The sequence below is a fragment of the Molossus molossus genome, unplaced genomic scaffold (genome assembly GCF_014108415.1).
Source record: "Molossus molossus isolate mMolMol1 unplaced genomic scaffold, mMolMol1.p scaffold_m16_p_12, whole genome shotgun sequence".
Taxonomy (NCBI): Eukaryota; Metazoa; Chordata; class Mammalia; order Chiroptera; family Molossidae; genus Molossus; species Molossus molossus.
The window spans coordinates 46,806,563-46,821,140 of NW_023425347.1; the positions used below are offsets into that span (position 1 = coordinate 46,806,563).

The following is a 14,578-nucleotide window of genomic DNA, read 5'->3' on the forward strand; positions in this document are numbered from 1 at the left end:
GCTAAATATTTATGACATAGAGTGAACTGTAGAGTTAACAAATATCTAGTAAATTTGGGCTTTTCAGACAACCAAAGTCAGTGTTGGCCAAGATTAAAAACAAAAACACTCAGCCATTTAAATAAGCCAAAGAGCACACACTTGATTTAGCTGTAACTAACTTATACTTCTAGACTTTTCAAAATAAGCCATTTCCTATTTTCATTACAGACTGTGCTTAAAGAAAATGACAAATGTAACATTTTTAGAAAAATATGTAACATTTTTAGAAAAATATTTTGCTTATCAGGAAAGGGAAGTTTAAAGACAAAATAAAAAACATTCTTGGCTCATAATAGTTCTCCAAGAGTGTCATGGATATGTTTTTACTCAGTCAATATGATCATCAAAGAAGCCTGGATTTCAATGAGATAGGTATCTCAGAGATCAAACAACTGACAGAAACAGTAGTCTCTTTTCCCCTTGTGTCAGACTTAAAAATCCAAGGGGCTCCTCCAATTTTCTGTGCTTTAAAAATATACAAATAGCCCTGGCTGGGTTGCAAATGGTTAGGGCATTGGCCCATGCACCAAAGTGTCTCATCTTTGATTCCTGGTCAAGGGAACCTGTGTTGCAGGTTTGATTCCCCAGCCCTGGTCCGGGTTGTACGGGAGGCATCCAATTGATGTGTCATCTCTCTCACATCTCTCTCTCTCTCTCTCTCTCTCTCTCTCTCTCTCTCTCTCTCCCTCTCATTCCCTCTTACTCCCTCCCTCCTACTCTCTCTAAAATTTAATTTAGAAATTATCCTCAATATATGCTCGCTTCTTAAGCTGATATCTTGAGACCATCGATGGCAGGAGAAAAACCCGAGAAGCTGGATACCAAGGAGAAGACACCTGGAGCCCAGAGGCTGATGCTGGTGGCAAGGATAATAAGGGTAACCTCAAGGCCAAGATGCCTAAGAAGGGGAATCCCCAGTGCAGCGAAACCCGGTCCTAGACAGAGGAATTGGCAGGTATTCCTGGTCGGCTATGTATTCCCGAAAGGCCATGTACAAGAGGAAATATTTGGCAGCTAAATCCGGGATTGAAAAGAAAAAGGAGAAAGTTCTTGTTACTGTCACAAAACCAGTTGGTGGCTACCAAAATGGTGGTACCAGAGTGGTTAAACTTTGCAAAAATGCCTAGATACTATCCTACTGAAGATGTGCCTTGGAAGCTCTTGAGCCATGGCAAGGAACCCTTCAGTCACCATGTGAGGAAACCGTGGACCAGCATCACTCCCAGGACCATTCTGATCCTCCTCAATGGGCGCCACAGAGGCAGAGGGTGACTTTCCCGAAGCAGCGGAGCAGAGGCTTGCTACTTGTGACTGGACCTCTGTCCCTTAATCGAGTTCCTCTACATTGAACACACCAGAAATTTGTCATTGCCACCTCCACCAAAATTGATATCAGTGGTGTGAAAATCCCCAAACATCTCACTGATGCTTACTTCAAGAAGAAGAAGCTGTGCAAGCCCAGGCACCAGGAGGGCGAGATCTTCGACAGAGAAAGAGAAATACGGAGCACAGAGCAGCACAAGGCTGACCAGAAAGTGTGGACTCGCAAATTCTGCCAGAAATCAAAGCTGTTCCTGAGCTCCAGGCTACCTCCGCTGTGTGTTTGCTATCACAGATGGGCTTTATCCTCACAAATTGTGTTCTAAATTTCTTACAAAGAACCTAATTAAAAACTGATCTATTGTTTTTTGTTTTGTTTTTTTTTTAAAGAAAAAGAACAAAAAACATTTATCCTCAGGTGAAGATTAACAAAAAATAAAAAATAAAGAAAAATGCCCTGGCCGGTTTGGCTCAGTGTTACAGCCTCTGCCCACGGACCAGAGACCCTGGTTTAGTTCCCGCTAAGGGCACGACCCCACTGGGGTCTTGTGGGTGGCGACCACTCCAAAAATGTCTCTCTCACATCAGTGTTTCTCTCTCCCCCCCCTCCCACTCTCCCTCTCTCTGAGTATAAATGCAAAAATGTCCTCGGGTGAGGATAAAAATTAAAATAATAAAATAAAGAAAATGTGTGAACATTGCATTGAAAATGCTTTCACTGCCCATTGTGTCATGTCAGTTATAGGTCAAAGCATTATTTGTACCATTTGCTATATGCCTAGAACCCGTTGAGGATGTCTAAAAAATGGAAAATAACCCCAAGAGAGTACTTGTCCTCAACATTAACAAAGAGACAATTTATCATTTCCTGCCAGTATTATTTTATATAATTTCTCAGGAAATGGAGGGTTAAGTGACAGAGGAGAGAAAAAGTGCAGAGGAGACGAGATGGATACTACAGCAAGATTATAGTGAAGGAAAGTCCTGGCTAGTCCTCAGGAGAGAGGGGCGGGGCTATCACTGTCTGAGGATCATGATCATTCTGGGTTTTGACATTCTCACCTCTAAAATTAGAGATTGGGATTGGGATTTCTATGGTCCTTTCCAGCTTTAAAATTCCAGAATTCTAGAGGAGAATAAAGAAGAGAATCCGGTTTGGCTCAGCGGTTAGAGCGTCGGCCTGCGGTACAGAGAGACCCGGGTTCGGTTCCCGCTAAGGGCATGTACCTCGGTTGCAGTTTGTCCCCGGCCCTGGTTGGTCTTGCGGGTGGCGGCCACTCGATGTGTCCCTTCACATCGATGTTTCTCTCTCTCTCTCTCTTCCTCTCTCTCCCTCCCGGTCTGTCTGAACAAAAAATGGAAAAATGTCCTCGGGTGAGGATTAAAAAAAAAAAAAAAAAGAAGAGAAAAGCACATGGAAATCATAATCAGGTTTTAAGCAACTCTTTTTTTTTTCTCTGAAATAATTTTTTGAAAATAGTGGTCTTCAGGTTTTCAAGGTCTTAACTATAAATATGTGTGTCAGGAGGAGGGAACATCTCTTGAGCATTTGGAAATGGTAGATGTCACTTTTCCAGAAAGATTTCCCTAACCCCCACCCTCCTACACAGGAGTAGGAGTAGATATTCATTTTAGCGTAGATATTCATTCTCACCTCTACTTTCCATCTGCATCTTCTGCTTGCTTCCATTGTTATTGCAGTGTATGTCCTTTTTTTTTTTTTTTTTCCTTTATTGGTTTAGAGAGAGATAGAAACATTGATGAGAGAGAACATGGATTGGCTACCCCCTGCATACCCCCCCTGGGGATCAGGCCACAATCTGGCATGTGTCCTGACTGGGAATCGAACTGGTGGCCTCTTGGTGCATGGGTCGTCGCTCAACCACTGAGCCACACTGGCCAGACTGTAGTCTATGTCTTTAAATGCCTGTTATCTCTATTAGACTTAGTGCTTTGAGCATAGAAAGGTATTTTAGTATTTATTTATTTTTTATCCTCACCTGAGGACATTTTAAAATTTATTTTCGGATAGTGTGGGAGGCGGAGAGAGAGAGAGAGAGAAAAAAACAACAACACATTGATGTGAGAGAGACACATTGATTGGTTGCCTCCCACATGACCCTGACCAGGGCTAGGGACTGAACCGCAACCGAGGTACACGCACTTGATCAGAATCAAACCTGTGACTCTTTGGCTCTTTGGTCTGAGGGCCCATGCTCTAAGGGCTGAGCCAAACCAGTCAGGGCTATAGGTATGACTTTCAAATCCATATCTAGCTCTGAGCTCTGAATTCAAATCCATCTTTACCTTTAAAATTGCTATTTGGAAATCTCCATTTTGCTGTCTTTTTTTTTTTATCCTCACCTGAGGACATTTTTCCATTTTTTTGTTCAGATAGAATGGGAGGGAGAGAGAGGAAGAGAGAGAGAGAGAAACATCGACGTGAAAGGGACACATTGAGTGACTGCCATCCGCATGACCAACCAGGGCCGGGGACAAACTGCAACCGAGGTACACGTCCTTAGTCGGAACCGAACCTGGGTCTCTCTGGACCACAGGCCGATGCTCTAACCACTGAGCAAAACCGACCAGGGCTCCACTTTGCTGTCTTTTACTCACTTCAAACTTAGCATGTCATTATCCTGATCTTAAATAATCTTTTCCTCACTTCCTTGTTTCTGATAGTACATGAGAGTTCTTCATGCATGGTTGCTGGATTTACCTCCAGGAGCGTGGTTCTGTTCATGCCATTCTCATTGCTGATTGTGTAGTTACACTTTCTGAGCCTCAGTTTCCTCATGTTGATGTGTAGCAAATGTTTGGACTATGAAATTAGAATATAAACTCATACATAATAGGCCACATTAGGTGACTGGTCTAACAGGCACTCATGGGTTGACTTCCTCCTGTTCGGACACCTCTGCTGGCTCTGTATTGTTGATAAAATAGAGTTAGTGCATCTCAGCCTGACATGCAAACCCTTATAAAATGATCCCCTTAAAATGCTTCATTTTTTCTTATTTTTGCTCATTTCCCCCCTCTTTATCTGAAAGTTGGCCCTTTATTATTGAAACCAGTTAAAATCCCAGTCACCTTTCAAGCCTAATTTAAGTACTTTTCCTTCCTAATGCTCACAATCAGATGTGAATTTCCCCTTTCCCTTCCTTCTCAGCCCTTTCTCCATAATTCACAAATTCTGCCTTAAATTATAGTTGTAGGTAAAGATAACATCTTTCTGTTAGAATTTTACAAATTCATTTTGAGGGATAGCCTTCTCCTGACTGTTTTTATAACCTTCACAGTGCTAACTGAGGGCCTTCTCCATAGTAGACACTCCAAAATATTTATTGAATAACTTCGGGTAGATAATCAGAGTGTTTTGTTTATACTTTCAGAGTCTCCGATGCTTCCATGGGAAGAAGTGATTGTGAAATATGGGTCCTGACATTGCACAAATAGGCTGAAACGACTTTCGATTAGATCATGTGATAGTCGTTAGAAAAGGCATGTACGGCTTGTTCACTCCATGTGGCCTTAGGTGAATGGGACCAGGCCTAGACTAAACATTCTCATAATCTTTCCTCAGCCCTCCCGGAGATAGACGGCTCAGTCTTTGCCACCTCTGATTATTGTAATTTTGTACTTAGAATGCGTGTGTTCCGAGGAGCACTCCCTCGCCGGCCCCAGCCCCCCGGGCCCTGCTGGCAAGCTCTGGGGGTAGTTGTTGAGGCTCCATTTTGCAAGGGCTGCCGTTACACTTCAAGCCATTTTGAAGAGAATTCAGGGGTCTACCCAGTTAAAGTGAAGGGGATTAAAACAATGAAAATATTTAATTCATAAAAACAGATTTAAAATAAAACCCGTATTACAACACTATCCTTATTGAGAACAAGAAGAGGGGGCTGCGGGGTAGGGATGTGAACTATGTGAAGAGATGAACTCTCTGCCCTGATTATAATTTCTCAACTCTTTTATTTTTTGTTAATCCTCAGCCAAGGATATTTTTCCATTAGATTTTAGATAGAGTGGAGGGGAGGGAAGGAGAGAGGGAGAAACACTATGTGAGAGAGACATATCGATTGGTTGCCTCCTGCAAAACCCAGCTGGGTCCAGGGATGGAACCCGCCACCCAGGAGCATGCCCTTGACAGGGAAATTTTAGGACATATATTTTTGAGTTGATTTTCATGTAGCAATCTGTTCACAAAGTATATTTTTTTCATTATGTCATATTCTTTACTGAACACAGGAACCACCATAAAACCCCTTGGGTGCTGGAAGGTTTGTGATTCTAACTGCATCTCCATTGAATTTTCTCCATTGCTTTGACTGCATGCACTGGGTGTCTTTGGTGGGTGTGTCTTTGGGTACTTGCATTGAATGTTCTTTTTTGTGTCTGTATCTTTTTTTATTATTATTATTTATTTTTTTATCCTCACCCGAGGACATTTTTCATTTTTTATTCAGATAGAGTGGGGAGAGAGAGAGAGAGAAACATCGATGTGAAAGGGACACATCGAGTGGCTGCCACCGCATGACCCAACCAGGGCCGGGGACAAACTGCAACCAAGGTACATGCCCTTAGCGGGAACCGAACCCGGGTCTCTCTGGACCGCAGGCCGACGCTCTAACCGCTGAGCCAAACTGGCCAGGGCTGTCTGTATCTTTTTATTCAGAGTTAACTGGAGATAGGAAAGCAAGCATGTCTACAAGATAAAATGACTCTGGATTCTAGGAGAACTAGAGATCAAAAGTGGCGCTCCAGCAGGAGACATGAGTTCATGGAAGTTGGGGTTCAGAGAGCTGCTGAGCAAGGAGCCAAAGGAACTGGCTCAGAAGCTTAGACTAGCTGAGGCCAAGTGCTCAAAGAGCGCCAGATAAGAGCATCTTTTCCTTTGGATGTCTTGCCTGCTTTAGGGGCAGACAGCTGAAAGCTCAGAGAACCCAAGGGCGTCTCATGCCGGGATGGATGTATCCAGACTGAGAGATCTTAAAATGATCTAATCAGTTCAGAGGTGCTTCCTAGTTATATAGAGTCCCAAGTCAGTCTTCATTCTTACAGGAAAATACATGAACTTATTTCACAGAGGGTTTTCCTGAAAGCATGTTAGAATATTTTATTTATACAAGTGTTCAAGGAGTAATGAATTAATAATGGCTAATGAATAGAGCATTTATAATGCATCAGGCATTATGGTAAGCAGTTTAGTGGTATTATCACTTATCACATATCTAAGAGATAGGTTATATATCATTCCAATTTAAATAGAAAGAAACTGAGCCTTAGAGAAATCAAATTGGCCAAGCTGACACAGTTTATAAGTGGTACTGCAGGATAGACATTAGGTCAGCTTACATGCCTCTGCTCTGAATTCCCTTCCAACTCCCATTTGTTATTTATATCCCCTGTGCTGCCTGTGCTAAATGGTATATAAAGTTATTGCTTTGTCCTGGCTGGTGTGGCTCAGTGGATTGAGCATTGCTCCATGGTCTGAGAGGTCCCAGTTTGATTCCTAGTCAGGGCACATGCATGGGTTTGGCTCAGTCCCCAGTAGGGGGCGTGCAGGAGGCAACCAATCACTGTTTCTTGCATCAATGTTTCTATCTCTCTCTAAGAAATCAGTAAAAACATATTTTTAAAAAAAGTTCTAGCTTTAAGTCTTGGCAACTTTTTTTTCTTTTTTTGTAGTAGATATTATCATTTCTAATTTTCCTATTCTGAGCTTTAGAGAGGTTTGCCTAGGGGTTTCACTTTGGGAGATCGAATCACAATAAGCAAGAGTTCAAGGACTTTGAGTAAAAGCAGTAATGACAAGGATCGTGTCGTATGGTCACAGCCCTACTTCTAACTGAGGTATTTTCGTTTATATCTGTAGTCCGGATGTAGGCAGAATGACCCAGTGCAGGTACCGTCAGTGGAAGGAGGAGGGGTGTGTGGGTGAAGTGGTGGCAGGTAGCAGGCAGCTCTATTCCGTGTGAAGGTAGAGGCGTCCATGCAGCCGCGCCCCGAGGCCCGCGCTTTCTCACACTGAGCAGCTTCGCACTGGGCACTAAACTCCGGGCAGGAATGGCGCTTGGCAACACCTTTTTTGAAAGGAATAGGGTGGCAAAAAAAAAAGTACGTATGTAAAACAGAAATTTGGCAAATGGACTGTCCAATTCTTGACATCACTGCAAATTCACTCTTGTTAAAAAAAAAATTAAGACATATAGCTTTCCCCTTCATTTCTCCTAGGATAATCTCTGAATTCCCATGTTGACTAGAAAATGCTAAAACATCAACATCCCTATGAATCACTCTCTTACCCCAATAAACCCTGAAATTCAACCCTGGAATTCTGTAGTTCCAGCCCCACCGCAAGTGTGTTTGTTTTAACACATGACAGTATCCATGCACACTAATGCGGCATGTTCATTCTCTCCAGAGGTTGTAAATAATCCTACACAATGTATGTGGTGTTTTTTTTAATAACTGCTGAAGTAGACAAAAAGCTTTGGGAAAAAATAGTATCTGCTTCCCCTTATCCCCTTCATGAACCCTTTAGCCTGATTATTGAACCTGAGATAAGTAAAACCCAAGCATGTTTGCTCTTAATTAAAGCTCTTTTCATGATGTACCCAGGGACACCACTTAAGAGTGTGCAAGCCAGATGAGAGGAATAGTAAGTGTTCTGGTTTACTCCCTCAAAGATGATCTGTGCGTTTTGTTTTGAGAAATTGAGGTTAGGAACTTAAACAAGAATCCTTAACACTTAGAAGAAAAGTATATATATTTGTTAATTACTCTTATGTATTTGTGTTTCCATAGCAACAGCTTGACAAAGAAACTGCCATATGGGTCGGGAGTGAGGGAAGGAATAAGAGCATGTTTTCACCTACAAAGAAATAAATGTATGACTCTCACCCCTGAATTTTCTTAGCACTTTCCAGTTCTCCTAATTTTCTTGTCATCAAAACACATGGTTTATGTTCCCAAGTAGATTATAAATTCCTAGTCATATGTTTGTTGTGTGAATAAATGAAAATGGTACTCATTCCAGAAAAGAGGAAACCTCAACAGGATCTCATAAAACTTGAAAACAAATGCTTCAGTCAGCTTTTTAGATATAGGGACAAATGGAGGGGCGTGAGGGAGCTGCTTGTCTAGATTTCATTTCGGGAACAATCAATCAAACACAAGTAAGCAAATCATTCAGCATTAAAGCTTTGATCCAATGTCTAGCCTCTTCTCTATTTTTATAATTTATTTGTTTGACTTTGGGTTTGTAACCTTTCTGACTGTTAGTTTTCTTATCTGTATTAATGTTAAACAACTTTTAGTCATTACGCAAAACTCTTTATACGTTATCCCTTTTATTTTTTTAGGTCTTTTTTCTTTTTAATTAATTTATTTTTGTAACAGATGTTTCTCCTTTTCCCCCTGTAGACACCCTCCTCCTGATCCCCACCCGCTACCACAGCATTGTTGTCTCTGTCCACTGGTTATGCATATATGCATATAAGTTCTTTGATTTATCTCCCACTCCCCTCCTCTGAGGTTTGCCAGTCTGAACTGTACTCCTTTCTATGTCTCTGGGTCTATTTTGTTCATCAGTTTATTTTGTTCATTATATTCCGCAAATAAGTGAGATCATGTGGTATTTTTCTTTGTCTGATTGGCTTAATTCGCTCAGCATAATACTATCCAGGTCACTCCATGTTGTCTCAAAGGGTAGGAGATCTTTCTTTCTTACAGCTGCATAGTATTCCATTGTGTACATGTACCATAGCTTTTTTTTACACACTGACCTATTGATGGACACTTGGGCTGTTTCCAGATCTTAGCTATTATAAATAGTGCTGCTGTGAACATAGGGGTACATATATTCTTTCTGACTGGTGTTTCAGGCTTCTTAGGATATATTCCTAGAATTGGGATCACTGGGTCAAATGGCAGATCAATTTTATTTTTTTGAGGTAACACCATATTGTTTTCCATAGTGGCTGCACCAGTCTGCATTCCCACCAGCAGTGTACTAGAGTCCCCTTTTCTCCACACCCTCGCCAGCACTTCTTTGATGCTTGGCAGCCATTTTGATAGGTGTGAGGTGATACCTCATGGTTATTTTAATTTGCATCTCTCTGACAGTTAGTGACGTTGAGCATTTTTTCATGTTTCTTGGCCATTTGTATGTCCTGTTTGGAAAGGTGTCTCTTTAGATCTTCTCCCCATTTTTGAATTGGGTTTTCTTTCTTTTGTTGAGTTGTATGAGTACTCTATATGTTTTGGAGGTTAACCCCCTATCTGATATATCACTGGCAATTATACTCTCCCATATGGTGGGTTCCCTTTCCATTTTGAAGCTTGTTTCTTTTTTTTCCCCTCACCTGAGGATGTTTTTCTATTTATTATCAGAGAGTGGGAGGGAGGGAGAGAGAGAGAGAGAGAGAAACATCAATGTGATAGAGCCACATCGACTGGTTGCCTCTGTGTCACATGACCCAGCCAGGGCTGGGGATGAACCACAACTGAGGTACATGCCCTTAACCAGAGTTGAACCTGCAACTCATTGGTCCGCAGGCTGATGCACTACCACTGAGCCAGACCAGCCAGGGCAATGCTTGTTTATTTGCTGTGCAGAAGCTTTTTAATTTGATGTAGTTCCATTTATTCATTTTTCCTTTTGTTTCCCTTGCCATAGGCATTATCATCAGTGAAAATTCTGCTGTGTGTGATGTCTGAAATTTTGTTGCCTACATTTTCTTCTAGGATTTTTATGGATTCATGAGTCACATTTAAGTCTTTTATCCATTTTGAGTTTTTTCTTGTGTATGGTGTAAGTTGGTGGTCTAGTTTCAATTTTTTTGCATGTAGCTGTTGAATTTTCCCAACACCATTTATTAAAGAGGTGTCTTCACTCCATTGTATGCTCTTGCCACCTCTGTCAAATATTAATTAAGCATAATGTCTTGGGTCAATTTCCAGGTTCTCAGTTCTGTTCCATTGATCAATATGCCTGTTCTTGTGCCAGTACCAGGCTGTTTTCATTACAATGGCTTTGTAGTATAACCTGATATCCAGTATTGTGATCCCTCCCACCTTGTTCTTTTTCAAGACTGCTGTGGCTATTCAGGGTCTTTTTTGGTTCCATATAAACTTTTGGAGTATTTGTTGTTTCTTCATGTCTGATTGCTGTGGCTAAGACTTCCACTACTGTGTTAAATAAGGGTGGTGAAAGTGGGCATTCCTGTCTTGTTCCTGTTCTTAAATGCTTTTACTTTTCTTTCTTTCTTTCTTTTTTTTATCCTCACCCAAGGACACCCTTGCATTCACTGTTCAGATAGAGCGGGAGGGAGAGAAAGGAAGAGAGAGAGAGAGAGAAACATCAACGTGAAAGGTACACATTGAGTGGCCGCCACCCACACAACCCAACCAGGGCCGGGGACAAACCGCAACCAAGGTACATGCCCCCAGCGGGAACCAAACCTGGGTCTCTCTGGACCGCAGGCTGACATTCCAGCTGCTGAGCCAAACTGGCCAGGGTAAATGCTTTTACTTTTTGCCCATTGAGTATGATGTTGGCTGTATATATGGCTTCTATAATAGTTGAAATATGATTCCTCTGTTCCCAAATTGCTAAGCGTTTTTATCAGAAATGGGTGCTAGATTTTGTCGAATGCTTTTTCAGCATCTATTGATATGATCATATGATTTTTATCTCTCATTTTGTTTATGTGGTGTATCACATTTATTGATTTGCAAACATATTACCAGCCTTGAATTTCTGGGATGAATCCCACTTGGTCATGGTGAATAATTTTTTTAATATATTGCTGGATCCAATTCGTGAATATTTTGTTAAGGGTTTTGGCATCTATGTTCATCGGAGATATTGGCCTGTAGTTTTCTTTCTTTGTAGTGTCTTTAATTGGTTTTGGAATTACAATTATGCTGGCCTCATAAAATGAGTTTGGAAGTCTTCCTTTTTGAATTTTATGGAATAGTTTGAGGAGAATGAGTGTTAGTTCTTCTTATAATGTTTGGTAAAACTCCTCTGTGAAGCTGTCCAGGCCCAGGTTTTTGTTTTCTGGGAGTTTCTTGACTACATCTTCAATTTCCTTAGTTGTTATTGGTCTGTTCAAGCAGTTTTGGGGTGTAATTCTCTGTAGATATCTATTAAATCTATTTGATCTAATGCATCAGAGTCTGTGTTTCCTTGTTCATTTTTTGTCTAGAGGATCTATCCAGTGATGTCAGCGGGGTGTTGAAGTTCCCTGCTCTGATTGTATTGCTGTCGATTTTTCCTTTGAAGTCCTCCAGAAGTTTTTTAATGTATTTCGGTGCTCCGATATTGGGTGCATTCATGTTTACCAAGGTTATATCTTCTTGTTGGATAGATCCTTTCAATATCATGTAATGGCCTTCTTTGTCTCTAGTTATGGCCTTAGGTTTGAAGTCTATTTTATCGGATATAAGTATTGCTACTCCAGCTCTTTTTTCCTTTCCATTTGCTTGGAAGGTTTTTTTCTATACCTTCACTTTCAACCTATGTGAGTCTTTTATTGTGAGGTGGGTCTCTTGTAAACAACATATATTTGGTCATGCGTCTTTATCCAATCAGCTACTCTGTGTCATTTGATCGGAGTGTTTAATCCATTTACATTTAACAATATTATTGATATGTACTTATTTATTGCCATTTTTGTTTTTGTTTCTTGTGATTATATTTTTCTTCCTATTTCTTCTGCTAATCACAGCAGTCCTTTAACATTTCTTGCAGTGCTGGTTTGGTGCTAATATATTCCCTTAGCCTTTTTTTTTTGGTCTGGGAAGCTCTTTATTTAACCTTATATTTTGAATGATAGCCTTGCTGGATGGAGTAGTCTTGGATTCAGATCCTTGTTTTTCATTACCTTGATTACATCATGCCATTCCCTTCTGGCCTGTAGTGTTTCTGTTGAGAAGTCAGCTGATAAGACTGGGGGTTCCTTTGTAGGTAGCCTGTAGCTTATCTCTTGCTGCCTTTAGGATTCTCTTTTTGTCTTTAATTTTTGGCATTTTCATTATGATGTTATGTGTATTATGCTGTGTCTTGGTGTGGGCCTCTTTGAGTTCTTCTTATTTGGGGCTCTCTGTGCTTCTTGAACTTGTATTCCTTTTTTTCCTGCACCAAGTTAGGGAAGTTTTCTGTCACTATTTCTTCAAATATATTCTCTAACCCTTGCTCATTTCTTCTTCTTCTGGAACTCCTATGATGTGGATGTTGTTATGTTTCATATTGTCCCACAGTTCTCTTAAGCTGTCTTCCTCTTTTTTCTTTTTTGTTCTCTGATTGGGTGATTTTTTTTTCTACTCTGTCTTCTAATTCACTGAGCTGATCCTCAGCTTCCTCTACTCTGCTAGTTATTCCTTCCAGTGTGTTCTTTATTTCTGCTATGTCATTCTTCATTTTTGCTTGGTGGTTTTTCATTTCCAATTGGTTTTCAAAATGTCTTTATCTTTCCTCATGTTGTTGAGCTCTATCCTCATGCTGTTGAGCTTCCTCATTATCATTACTCTGAACTCTACCTCTGATAACTTGCTTAAGTGCATTTCATTGATCTCATCTTCTGTTAAATTCTCTTGTTCTTTAATTTGGGATTTTTTTGGTTTGTTTGTTTGTTTGTTTGTTTGTTTTGTTTCACCATTTTTGCTGTCTCAGTGGGTTGTGGAGCCTGCCAAATTTTCCTTGTGGGTTTTGGTGTTCCACTGATTGTGGCTCCCTTCACTGGGATTGGATGAGTGTGAGAGGACTCATGTTAAACACCACTGTCAAGTCTCACTTTTCTGAGTAGATTTGCAGGCCAATCAAAGGTTCAGTTTTTCTCTAGCTTTTGCCTGCTAGCTATTAGTCTCAGTTACTTGATGAACTTTGAGTTGTAGCCCTCAGCTGAATGAAAAGATCCTTAGGTATTCAGGATAAGACAATTTCCAGTGGGTGGGGCAGATGCTTGCTGGCTGTTTCTAGCTATTAATCAGCCTCAATTTGCATTTCTCTGGCCTGGCAGGGTGGTGTTAAATTCCTGAGGGAGGGTCTATTACTTCTCCCAGGGGCTCTGGGAGGGGACTCTTTTAGTAACATGGCTACTGTCCCATAAGGGAGTGATTCAGCACAAAACTCCCAATTCCCACCCAGCTCTCCAAACTCCTGAGTCTCTCCACACAGTTCTAGTCCAGTATGTCCTCCCTCTGCTGGAGCCCAAAGTGAGTGGTTGTAGCTAATTTAGTGCTCTGTCCCAGTACTCTATACTGTGGAGCTGGTTTGTGATTTTAACCCCAAGGTAACTGCTCACAGCTAAAGCAGCTGTTCTCTGTGGCTTCCCAGCCCACCCTCTCATGCCTCCGCAGTTCCTACCAGTCTTGATTTGGTTTTCTCTTTCCATCATTGGTTATATGTGTTCTCTCCAGCTGCTTCTCTCTTGGTTTTTCCTGATGACATCTCTTCATTTTAGTTGTAATTCCAGTTTGGTCCTGGGAGATGGTCTGTGTAGCTTCCTTTCACTCCGCTGCCATTTTCTGTCTTACATTATCCCTTTTAATCTTTACAATAATACCACGAAATATATATTATTTCCTCTTATACAGATGAGGAAAGTGAGATTTAGAGAGGCTAAGTAACTTGTCCAACATGATATGACTAGTGGAAGAATTAGCAGCAGACTCATGATATTCTGACACCAATGCCCAAGTGTTTAGCCCCAGGTATTTGTAAAGATTGATTAAGATGATGGTACTTAGCCCGGCCAGTGCGGCTCAGTGGCTGAGCATCGACCCATGCACCAAGAGGTAACCAGTTAGATTTCTGGTCAGGGCACATGCCCAAGTTGTGGGCTAAATCCTCAGTGGGGGCATGAAGGAGTTGGCCAATCGATGTTTTCTCTCATCAATGTTTCTCTCTTTCTCTCTCCCTCTTCCCATCTCTCTAAAATCAATAAAAAAATATTTTTTTAATAAAAAAAGAAAAAGATGATGGTACTTAGAAGGGGCTTAGCAAATGATTTAAATTCAACAAATATTTATGGATGCCTCTACTAGTGCCATATACTGTGCTATGCTTTTAGGCTATCACAATGAATAATAAAGACACATTCCATGGAATTATGAAACTTAAAATAAGAAAGCCAGATATTAAAAACTTTTAATATTCCATGTAGTGATGACTACTATGAAGAAAAATGAGGCAAGGTGAGAAACAGAG

At 40.9% G+C, this 14,578-nt stretch overlaps 1 pseudogene; it reads left to right on the plus strand.

Moving 5' to 3' along the window:
• The first annotated feature begins 832 nt into the window (after positions 1–832).
• LOC118626741 lies at positions 833–1,719 on the plus strand (annotated as a pseudogene).
• Positions 1,720–14,578: the final 12,859 nt, after the last annotated feature.